The sequence below is a fragment of the Sapajus apella genome, unplaced genomic scaffold (genome assembly GCF_009761245.1).
Source record: "Sapajus apella isolate SASKATOON/1434 unplaced genomic scaffold, GSC_monkey_1.0 scaffold15, whole genome shotgun sequence".
NCBI lineage: Eukaryota > Metazoa > Chordata > Mammalia > Primates > Cebidae > Sapajus > Sapajus apella.
Genome location: NW_022436955.1, coordinates 1,930,184 through 1,939,005, shown reverse-complemented (window position 1 = coordinate 1,939,005; position 8,822 = coordinate 1,930,184). Strand labels below are relative to the sequence as shown.

The 8,822-nt window shown below is 48.1% G+C and overlaps 1 protein-coding gene and 1 non-coding gene across 7 annotated transcripts in view; both read left to right on the top strand.

Annotated features, from left to right (window-relative positions):
* KIFC3 (kinesin family member C3) overlaps window positions 1-8,822 on the top strand; it is a 104,236-nt gene that overhangs the window by 24,778 nt on the left and 70,636 nt on the right. The gene's annotated exons all lie outside the window — the stretch shown is intronic.
* LOC116555884 lies at window positions 3,341-3,444 on the top strand. Its single transcript, XR_004270727.1, has one exon. It is a non-coding gene; the product is annotated as a U6 spliceosomal RNA (small nuclear RNA).

Below are 8,822 nucleotides of genomic sequence, written 5' to 3'. Positions count from 1 at the left end.
AAAAAAAAAAAAAAAAAGGAAAGAAAGAAAAGAAACAGTGCTGGGAGATTATTTTCACAGATGGTAACCTTTTGGAATTTTTCATTAAATAATTTATTTGATAATATGTTGCTAAGCTATAGTACATATATTACTTTAAAAGTAAATGCATTTCTAAATATTAAATATCATTAAACTAAGTATATGTAAGAGGTATGATACCACTTAAAAATGCTACCAATAATCCCTAGGTCTGAGCCCAAGCTCCTTTAAAGAGAGATGGCCATAAATTCCTCTTCAGTAATTTTAGGACCTCTCCCCTTCCCAGGTGTCACCACAATGGGAAACTCACTCAAAGTGAATTTTATTTATACAGATATATAAATATATTTATATAGAAAAAAAATATATGTATATATATTGGTGACAGAGTAAGACTGTTTCAAAAAATATATATATAATATGTAAAAAAAAAGTGTGTGTGTGTGTGTATATATATATATATATATTCACATGTTTTTTTAAACAGAGTCTTGCTCTGTCACCCAAGCTGGAATGATCTTGGCTCACTACAACCTCTGCCTCCCAGGTTCAAGTGATTCTTCTGCCTCAGCTTCCTGAGTAGCTGGGATTACAGGCACCGACCACCAACCCTGGCTAATTTTTGTATTTTTAGTAGAGACGGGGTTTCCCCTTGTTGGCCAGATGGGCCTCAAACTCCTGACCTCAGGTGATCCACCCGCCCAGGCCTCCCAAATTTCCGAGATTATAGGCATAAGCCACCGCGCCCGGCCGGTTTACATATTTTTAATAAAAGGAAAGAAGAGCCAGTTCAGCATGATCCTTTGAGCATCCCTCTTTTAAAATACCTTTGCCTACGTATCAGTAGGGATTTCCTAAGGCGGGGAGGGGGTGAGGAGCAGGGGTGTTGGGAGAGGATGGACTTTACCCAGAGCCCTCTGTTTTTAAAGGCAAGTGCCTGACTTCTGAAATTAGTAGAAATTTTAAAATCTCCATGGCAAGAAGGCATCAAAGGGTCTTGCTATCTGAAAAGGCTGTGTATTAGGGGAAGGACAGTATGCTGGGAGAGAAAAAAACACCTTGCAGCCAGGAGCAGTGGCTCACGCCCGTAATCCCAGCACTTTGGGAAGCCAAGGTGGGCAGATCACCTGATAGGTAGGAGTTCTAGACCAGCTTGGCCAACGTCGTGAAATCTTGTCCTTACGAAAAATACAAAAATTAGCCGATGTGGGGACACATCCCAGTTACTTGGGAAGCTGAGGCATGAAAATCGCTTGAACCTGGGTGGTAGAGATTGCAGTGAGCCAAGATAGCGCCACTGCATTCTAGCCTGGGCAACAGAGCGAGACTTTGTCAAGAAAAAAACGTCAATCAGGCGTGGTGGCTCATACCTGTAATCCCAGCACTCTGGGAGGCCAAGGCAGGTGGATCACTTGAGGTCAGGAGTTTGAGAGCAGCCTGGATACCATAGTGTAACCCCGTCTCTACTAAAAAATAGAGAAATTAGCTGGGTGTGGTGGCCCATGCTTGTAGTCCCAGCTACTTGGGAGTCTGAGGCAGGAGAATTGCTTGAACCCAGCAGGCACAGGTTGCAGTGAGCTGAGATTGCGACATTGCACTCCAGCCTGGGTGACAGAATGAGACTCCGTCTCAAAAAAAAAAAGAAAAAAAAATTCACCTTGCAATAAATTATCCTGCTGCAAATGTTTATGTTTAATTCATTTTGTATCCCATCCCTTTCCCCTCAACCCCCAAAGAAATCAAGAGGGATCCAGTTTATATTTGTGCTGTTCGTGGCATGAATCCCAAAATCTTGGGTACGAGCTGATCAGGGTTCCTGGGTCTGGCTGGTGAAGGGTAACCCAAGGTGTCCATGGAGCCCAGGGAAAGTCTAGGCCCTCATTGTTCACCAGCTGTATCCACAGAGAGCTTGTCAGACATGTAGAATCTCAAGGCCCACTAAAGCTTACGCTGTATTTCTTTCTTTTCTTTTTTTCCTGTTGCCAAGGTTGGAGTGCAGTGGTATGATCATAGCTCACAGCAGCCTGGACCTCTTGGGTTCAAGTGATCCTCCCACCTCAGCCACCTGCATAGTTGGGACTATAGGCACATACCACCATGCCTGGCTAATTAAAAACCAATATTTTTATATAGAAACTGGAGTCTTGTGCCCACGTTGCCCAGGTTGGTCTCGAACTCCCAGCCTCAAGTGATCCTCCTGCCTTGGCTTCCTAAAATGTTGGGATTACAGACATGAGCCTTAATTTGCATTTTTTTTTTTTTTTTTTTGAGACGGAGTCTCGCTCTGTCACCCAGCCTGGAGTGCAATGGCATCGTCTCAGCTCACTACAACCTTTGCCTCCCAGGTTCAAACAATTCTCCTGCGTCAACCTCCAAAGTAGCGGGGATTACAGATGCGTGCCACCGCACCTGGCTAATTATTGTATTTTTAGTAAAGACAGGGTTTCACCATGTTTATCAGGCTGGTCTCAAACTCCTGACCTCATGATCCACCTGCCTCTGTTTCCCAAAGTGCTGGTATTACAGGTGTGAGTCACCGTGCCTGGCCAAGATGCATTCTGATAATATCCCAGCTGATTTGTGTGCACAGTGAGGTTTGAAAAGCACTGTTCTTGGAAAGAAGGGGCTGGGTGGGAGTTGCTATTTTTGGAAGAGTCGCAAGAGATTTTGGCTGTGAGAAAGTCCCCTGTTGGGTTAGCAGGGTTCAGGCCTCTGGTGTGAGCAGATGTGGTTCTCACTCTAGCACTGAGTCGCTGAGTCTCCATGACGGGGCAGGCTCACCTGCTGAGCAACAGCACTGCTCACCGGGATGGAACTCCCAGCTCTGCTTATTGCTTAGACCTTTGTTCTAATTTCATGGTTTCTGCCTTGGGTTGTGTCATCCTGGACTTGCAAGGCTTCAGTGTGGCGTAAGTCATCGTCACCAGAGCTGATGAATTTCCCATTTTGGTGACGCCTTAATTGAAGGTGAGGCTCTTCTTTCATTAGCAAGATTCCTAGCTCCTGTCTAAACTGTCACCTCAAAGACCTGGGGGAAGAGAGAGGCTGACCTCATGGTGTGGCCTCAGTTATGTGGGTTTGATGGCTTCTCTAAATGTATCAACGTCTCAGGCAAGCCTGTGGCATAATTACTCAAGGCCTTGGGAATGTTGGCATCGAGGATTTTGTTTCTCAAACCAATGAATAAATATTTTTCTAGCTCTTACTCCTTGCAACTGCTTTACTATAGAAAAAAGCATTTTATTTCAGCCAATTCTCACTACCATCCTTTGGGGGAAGGGGGTTGCTATTATTCCCAGTTTACAGAAAGGAAAACAGCGTTTGCTTCGGCAGCACATATACTAAAATTGGAACAAGACAGAGAAGATTAGCATGGCCCCTGCGGAAGATGACATGCAAATTCATGAAGCGTTCCATATTTTTGCTGGCGCAGTGGCTCATGCCTGTAATCCCAGCACTTTGGGAGGCTGAGGTGGGTGGACCACAAGGTTAGGAGTTTGAGACCAGCCTGGCCAAAATGGTGAAACCCCATCTCCACTAAAAATACAAAAAATTAGCCAGGCATGGTGGCAAGCATCTGTAATCCCAGCTACTCAGGAGGCTGAGGCAGGAGAATCACTTGAACCCGAGAGGGAGAGGTTGCAGTGAGCTGAGATCGCGCCATTGCACTCCAGCCTGGTGACCGTGTGAGACTCCGCCTCAAAAAAGAAAGAAAAGAAGAGAAAGAGAGAAAGAAAAGAGGGAGGGAGGGAAGGAAGGAAAACAGTCAGAGAGGTAAAGTCACTTTTTCAAGGTCACAGAGCAAATTAAATGGCTGAGTGGGGACCCAAACCCAGATCTGCCTGTCACCAAAGTCAGTGCCCTCTGTCCTCCCTAGCTATACCTGGACTTCTGAGGACAGAATTCCCCTGGCGGAGGCTGTCAATTGTTTTCCTTCAGGTGAAGAAGAAAAGCCGGAATGTTCTTTTGGGTGATCGTGGTGATCTTCTCTTGCCTCTCCCAGCTCAGAGGCAAGCATGTTCCCTGGCTTGCCTTGTTCCTCTTCTCTTATGAATGACCTGGCCCCAGAAATGTGGCTTCTCTGCTCCAGTGGCTTCTTGGAAGGCCAAAAATTGAGCCTGGGCCACTTGCCCACAGGGATCGTGGCCAGCTGGGCAAATGCCCGTGGCCGAGTAGCCATCTGGCCATGACCCTTCCAAGGACAGACGTCAACTCTGCAGCTCCGTAAGATTACCCTGAGTAATTGCTTTAATACTGGGGGAGAGGCTGGAGGGCTCTCTGATGGAAATGACCTTGGGAGGGAAACATCCGAGTTCAAGGTCTGCCTATTCATGGCTGCATGGTGACTTTCCTGAGACCTAGGCACTTTTGCCTGGATGAGTTCATTTTGCCACTAAAATGAACACTTAAAAAATAGATTTTTGGCCAGGCATGGTGGCTCACACCTGTAATCCCAGCACTTTGGGAGACTGAGGCAGAAGTTCCACTTGAGCCCAGGAGTTCAAGATGAGCCTGGGCAACATAGTGAGACCTCATCTCTACTAAAAGTTTTTAAAAATTAGCTAGATATGGTGGCATATGCCTGTGGTCCCAGCTACTCAGGGGCCTGAGGTGGGAGGATTGCTTGAGCCCAGGAGATCAAGGCTGCAGTAAGCCCTGATTGTACCACTGCACTCCAGCCTGGGCAACAGAGTGAGACCCTGTCTAAAAAAAAAACAAAAAACAAAAACAAACTAAGGTTATTCTTTTTTGTTTTGTTTTAAGATAGAGTTTCACTCTTGTTGCCCAGGCTGGAGTGCCATGGTGCAATCTCAGCTCACTGCAACCTCTGCCTCCTGGGTTCAAGTGATTCTCCTGCCTCAGCCTCCTGAGTAGCTGAGATTACAGGTGTGCACCACCATGCCCAGCTAATTTTGTATTTTTAGTAGAGACGGGGTTTCACCATGTTGGTCATGCTAGTCTTGACCTCCTGACCGCAAGTGATCTGCCTGCCTAAGCCCCCCAAAGTGCTCGGATTATAGGCATGAACCACCGTGCCCAGTGGAGGTTATTCTTAATTTTAAAAAATAAAATAAAAATAGATTTTCCTGCTACAGTGGTATAAAGGTAAAAATGTTGATTTTATATATAAAATCATTTTCTTTACCCTAAAAGTTCATTTTTCCCCCTTCGTTTTCCTGAGTCCCTAAAAGTATTATGGGCTCTAATCACTATGCCTATTAGACCTACTAGAGATGTGGGCCTTGTGCTTGGGTCTGTGGTGACCTTGAGTAAGTTGACTGACTTTTTGGGCCTCAGTTTTCTCATCTGTAAAATAGGTATAGCAACAGCGTCTGTTTTAATCCATAGCAAGTGACTAGCAGAGAGGCAGCTTTGTGACTCCTAGTATCTAGTCAGGTCTCAATCAGTAATGCTATCGGCGTTGCCCTCTGCTAGAGGGTGAGAGGCTTGTGCGTGGAGGGGGCTGGGCTTGTAGTGGAGAGGGGCTGAGTGCCTCCTGTGGGGAGTGGGCTGTTCCTCAGGCACTTAACTAAAAGGCCACTAGGGGCAAAGGTGTCTGCTGTCAGCCCTGCTTCCTGCTCCAGTATCATAAAGCTAGGGCTAGGAGGGTCGTCAGGACCTGTCCTCTGCCCAGGCCCGAGAGAGGTGGGATCCATCAGGACAGAGCTGGGAAAAGAACTCACGCTGGGACCCTGGCCCAGCGCCGCGGGGCCCCACCCAGGCTGTCTTCCGAGGTGCCACCCTCAGGTAGATGATGACAAGCAGAGCTCCTTGGCAAGATGTAAACAAGACTTGGCTACAGCCTCCCTCTCTCCCTCCCGACACCCACGTTGGCTGCTTGGCCTTTCTGCCACTCACGCCATTTCCTCATGGGCACGTCTGCACATGGGCCTCCATGTGCAGCGCCCAGAGAGGGCCTGGGCTTCAATGGCAGCACAGCCCCGGGCGGAGTCCCAGTCTACCATTGCCTTACCAGGCAGGTGGCCTCACGTTGGCGTCCTCACCTGAGAAAGAGACCTAAGCACGTTTCCTACCTCACAGGACTGTTGCAAAGGTGACATTAAATGATGTTGGTCAAACACTTGCACAGTGACAGGTATGGGCAGGGGGTCCCTCATGAGGAGGAAGGCGAGGAGGAGGAGGAAGAACACAGACCGGCTTCTTCCATTCTGTCTTCTGGAGGCAGCTCAGGGAAGCGCCCCCAAGAGGGCCAGGGGGCAGGCAGGCTGCCTGTGTTATAAATCCCAGCCTGCTTCTTACTGGTGGCATGACTTTAGGCAAGGGCTTCACCTTTCCATGCCTCAGTTTCCTCACCTGAAAAGAGGGTACAACAATAGAACTCCCCTCAAGGGGCTGTCGGGAGAAATAAGTGACACACCTTAGAGGCTCCAACTGACACCTGGTGTGTGGTTAGTGCTCAGTACGAGGTGAGGTATTTTCTCTTCTTGGGACAAGCCACAGCTGACAAATCAGCTTTCGTCTTCAGGATAGAACCTTCTAGAACATGGGGTTCCAGAAATGGGAGTTCTCAGTTCCTTCCTCTCCAAAATATGAGAGACGTGCTGTGCCCACTGGAAGGTTTGTGGCGCACAGCCCAGGGAAGTTTCTGACCATCCATGGCCGCATGGTTGCTCAAGCCCAACGGGGTGACTTCTGGACCCCTGAAAACAGCCCCAGGACGGGGAGGCTGTGGTCCTGAAAATGGCCATGATGTGTGGCATGGGCAGCGTGAGGCTCGAGAGAGTGGAAGCTCCAGGAACTCTGATGGAAAGGGTGTTGGGTACCTCCTCCGTGCCAGGCATGGGCCGGCTCTCTGGCTCCGCTCCAGATTTGTAGAAACTGCCCTGGGTGACACTCGTTCTGGTGACTGTCCCAGTGGAGGGTCAGCTGGGGTCCTCAGCTTTCTGGCCTCAGCCCTAGCCGTGTCTTCACCGCGGGCAGTGCCCTTGGACGTAGAGTCAGCTGGACCCCGAGATGTGGCCTGTGGCCATGGCCCAGGGAGGCGACTGGCTGCCAGGCCACTGAAGTGAGACCCTGAGCTCACTGACGCCAGGCTCCCACCTGCCACAGGCTGTTCTCAGGTCTGCTTCCTTTTAGCTTTTCTCTTGTGGGATCGCTTTAGTCTGACATGGACACTGAATGAGAGATGATGGGGTCCGTGCTTTCTGCACACCACTTTCCTGAAGTGTCTCTTGTCACCTGAGTCCTTATTGGCAGCTGGCATAAAATATTAAAGCCTAGCTGATCGTGTGAGCTGCAGAGCCTTGCTAGCAGGATCTGGTTTCAGAGTCCCGAGGCGGCAGCCGCAGGGAGCGTTTGCCACAGGCCCCAGCGTCCCGGTGCATCGCTGTTGGGAGCAGCCCCACGCGCACTTCTGCTCAGCAGTCACATTGTGGGAGCCCGTGGTCCAGAGCATGACCACGGTGAGAGGTATGTACGCTGGCGGCGGAAAGTGATTAGGAATCTGACTTTCGGAGTCAGAACTGAACTCCACGGCGTGTCTCTGTCACCATCGGCAGAACAAACTGGCAGCTTCCTCTGTGATGACCAAATCAAAACACTCACACACTTGGACACAGACCAACGGGAAAGTCATGGTTTGATACAATTTTCCTGCACCTGTTCTCTTCCCCTCTAACAAGACTTGCTAATGTGGCATCTGTGAGCCTATCTCTAGAAACTGAATGCAAAATCACCACATCGGTTTTTTGTTTTGTTTTGCTTGGCTTTCTTTTTTTCTGGAGAGAAAACTGGTATTTTGCATGAGATTTTCAAAAGAGGGGTGGTTCCTAATGCAATATTTTTTAATGTTTAAATTTAAATTTAAACATTTAAAAACACTAGTGGTTCCACTTTTAGGAATAGCCACTACCACCTGTAAGTGAGATCAAAGATCTAGGTACGAGGATGTTCCTGGAAGCATGGTGGTTGCAAAAGACTAGAAATAACGTGACTACTTGTTAACAGCGAACTGGTTCAATCAATTGGGTCCACTCTTTGAAAAAGCATAACCGTAGAAGAACGGGTCTGTGTGTGTGATATGGAGAGCTTTCTAACAGGACAAGCGGAGCACAGGAGAGCACATGAACTGTGCTCTGGGCTCTCATGATGGGGGGAGAGGGCATTTTGGGGCGCGGGTTTGTATGTAGGGGCTATTCCACAAAAAGACCCTCCAGCCACTGGTGGCAATGATTACCTCTGCTCAGAGCAAGGCAGAGGACAGAGGTAAAGCGTAAGAAGGAGACTTTTCACTGTTGTTTGTACTGTTTGAACATATGGCTTAAAAAACAGTTAAACAAGAAAACAAGCCGGGTGCAGTGGTTCACACCTGTAATCCTAGCACTTTGGGAGACCAAGGTGGGTGGATCGATAGCTTGAGTCTAGGAGTTTGAGACCAGCCTAAGCAACATAGCAAAACCCTGTCTCTACAAAAAATGAAAAAATTAGCCGTTCATGGTGATGTGCACTGTAGTCCCCAGCTACTTGGGAGGCTGAGTGGGGAAGGATCGCTGGGGACTGGGAGGTCAAGGCTGCAGTGAGTCGAGCTTGTGCCACTGTACTCCAGCCTGGGTGACAGAGTGAGACCCTGTCTAAAACAAAAAGAAAAAGAAGAAAGAAAGAAAGAAAAAGGAAGGAAGGAAGGAGGGAAGGAAAAGAAAAGAAAGAAAAGAAAAGAAAAAGAAAGAAGGAAGGAAGGAAGGAAGGAAAGAAAGAGAGAGAGAGAGAGAGAGAGAGAGAGGGAGAGAGAGAGAGAGAAAGAAAGAAAGAAAGAAAGAAAGAAAGAAAGAAAGAAAGAAAGA